Source organism: Desmodus rotundus, chromosome 13, assembly GCF_022682495.2.
Source record: "Desmodus rotundus isolate HL8 chromosome 13, HLdesRot8A.1, whole genome shotgun sequence".
In the NCBI taxonomy this organism is placed as follows: Eukaryota; Metazoa; Chordata; class Mammalia; order Chiroptera; family Phyllostomidae; genus Desmodus; species Desmodus rotundus.
The window spans coordinates 49,844,393-49,847,553 of record NC_071399.1 but is presented as its reverse complement, the minus strand read 5'-3'; the positions used below and the strand labels follow the sequence as shown (position 1 = coordinate 49,847,553).

The 3,161-nt window shown below is 35.3% G+C and overlaps 1 pseudogene; it reads right to left on the bottom strand.

The window, feature by feature from the left end:
* Positions 1–267: 267 nt before the first annotated feature.
* On the bottom strand, positions 268–541 carry LOC112311204 (small ubiquitin-related modifier 2 pseudogene; annotated as a pseudogene).
* Between the last annotated feature and the right edge of the window lie 2,620 nt (positions 542–3,161).

Here is a 3,161-nt window from a genome sequence, read left to right as displayed (position 1 = left end):
TGTCACTAATGGAGAAAGGATGTATTTTTTCCCTTCCTATTTCCATCAAAACATACCACTGCCCATTTAGTTTTAAAAAATGAAAATGCTTGTGCACATATATTAGTTAATGTACAATAAAGCAAACAGAAAGCGAGAAATGAAAGGACAGAGAAAACTGTACTGTAGTAGTCAGGATGCGGCGGAACCAAATGGTGGTTTTCTGAGAATGAATGTCTTTTTGTTCTGGAGGAACCGAGGTCTGGAGTAAAGTAGCAGGTTCCCCTTTTAGTAGACACCTCCTGTCTGCTGCCTGAACACATTCACTGTATCTTCATCCTCCATTTCCAACTGTACAGGTGTGTCTGTTTCATTGATTGGCTGCCGTCAAATCTGAATCTGATATACCTCATTGACAAACTCTGTCATTCACAATAGGCTCTCACTCGTTTACTAAGTGGTGTGTGCCACTTAATCTTAATCTTCACCACAGAACCATCCTGCCTGCCATATGATTGTTGTTCTCAGTTTTGACTCCTTCCTTGAACTTTTCACAGGCCATGGCAAGTGTCAGAGTCTCCTCAGCTGCCGCTTCACAAAAGAGGTACCAGGTCCCAACCAAAAGAGCACATAAGCAGCACCAGGAGTAGCAGAAGAAAGACGTGGCAGTAGTGGAAGGGGGGGTGGTTGGCACTAGCACATGGTGTGCTCCCTCCCCACCACATGCCTGACCCTGCAGATGTTGGACTTATTAGCATCCATATTCATATGAGCTAATTCCTTAAAATAAATGTGTGCATATATATATATATATGCACACATTTATTTTATATATTTATAAATATATAAATATATTCATATATATATTCATACTCATTTTGAATAAATGTCATTGAAATTTCCATCTAAAAATGAGTCCCAAACCTCTGCCATATATTCTATATATATCTGACATAAAAAAATACTTTCTTAGATTGGCATTGCATTTTAATCCTGCTAAAATTTTTTCACATGTATTTTATTTGACCTTGAAGTTTATTTTTAATGGGCTTTGATTTGTATAAAATAATGCTACCCAAATCCTCTGCTAGCTAAATATGTTGGTTGATGAGAGATCTAGCATCAATTTCATCTGCCTAGTAAGGTACTTTATGTTTATGCATTCAGCATGCCCCGCTTAGAAAGTCATTTTTCCAAAGGCTTGGAAAATTATAGTGAAAGAGAGACTCAGGATCCAGTTTACATTTTTGGATTATAGGAATAACAATAGTTCTTTTCCTTTAATAGTTGAGTTCCTTGTTTTGTGCTAGAAAAAAGATCTCAGCAATTTCCTTCCATCGTTGTTCAAGTGTTATTATGAATGGATTTATTCTCCCTGTTGCTGTGTTTCTGATCCTGATCTTAAGAGGAACAGATTTCCCTGTATAGTATTTGAAGCCACTCATGTCCATTAATGATATAGATAATTTTGACATTAGTCAGTTTTGAAGCAAAGCATGCTTTACAGAGACTATTGCATTCCCACAGGAATAAATTTTTTTTCCAAATTGCTTACAACTAGTTATTAGAATCATACCCTCAAAAACAGCAAAACAGAGCAACCAGAACTACTCTGCTTTCATGTGGAGAAGAAACAAGTCAAATGCATTCTGTGATTGTATTCAAAAGGAAGAGAATGAAACTTTGAAAAACTTCTTGGACCCTTTCCAACATGAAATTTCCTGTTTCTTACATGCTCATTACAATGTAATTACATCTGACTTAGCATTTGCTGTAAAATAAATTGTTTCCCAAAGCATAACACATTAATGGTTACAGTAGAACAAAAATGAGTTTTTCCAGACATCTCATATTGCAAATTGTTTTAAAAAATTCCAATGATCAGTTTTAGGGGTTTGCTTGACACATTCTAATCTAATAGTTTACAAAAAATTTGTTGGGAAGTTTATAGTAATATTTTTAATACCAGTCCATCAAGATTAATCTTGGATTTTAAAAATCTGAATTGCTTTGGCATATTTTGTTTCCAGTCTGAAATCTATGATGTTCTGACTCATTTTTAACAAGAGTTTAGATGGAGGCATTTGGATTATGTATATCTGTGTAGACAATTCAGCTGAAGTGTGCGTGTGTGTGTGTGTGTGAAGTATATTTCTACAGAGCAGAAAATGGCCACATATTTTCAAATTATTATAGTCAGTGTTATAGGAAGGCAGTTACCACATCATCATTTTTATTCACCCAACTTTCATGTTTTCTTTATTCTTTTCTTTCTTATCTGTTAATCAGTTTGCTCATCCTTACCTGTTAATCAGTTTTCTTCAATGTGTACAAAGCCCTCTTCCAGTGAAAACATGAGTAGTTTGTAAGGATAATGTCTACATTATAATTTTATGTCCTTTTTACCCTAGATGAATTATCTTCACTCTAAGCATTAACACTGATACTTGAGACTCAAGCAATTTCTACAGTAGCAGCTTTCTCTTTACCCTACACTTTAATGCAGGGTAACTGGTATCCTGGCTACTCATGAATTCTAGCTACTATGCTATAGATGTCATGCCACACACATTATTATGAGCTTTTTAAATCTTAACCTAAGGTGTAAGATAGTTTTGTATTAAGAGTAAGAACTCTGACACCATTTCATACATGGAAGAACTGAAATTTGATCTGGAACTTAGTCAACATCTGAGTTCTATACAGAGGCAGATATTTTGCAGACAGCCCACAAAAGAATAAATAAAATAACACACAAATTTCATTAATGCTAATGGAATTTTCTGAATGTCAGTAAAAAATGAAGAGTCAATGATATTCATATTAAGAATTTCTTTAACTCAGCAGTGGGGCTATTCCAAACCATCATGGGTGGCCAAAATGACTGCACATTCAAAGCCAAATGCTACCCTGGAATGCCCCCACAGAGCAGAAAGAAGAAATGCGAAGTTTAATTAAAAAGAGCTCTTTGAGAGCTAAAAGATCAACCCTGTCATTTAATTAAATTGTAGACATTTTGGTGAACTGATTATTTAAGTGATATATCTTATTTCTCAGACACCCTTTGTCTGATCTTGGACTCTCCCTGCAAACCCCAAAGCCAAGCAGATAGTGAATGTTTTTTCCTACCCGAGGAGATTATTCAGGGTTCTACAATTCCACTTGCTATTCCTTTTCCAGGC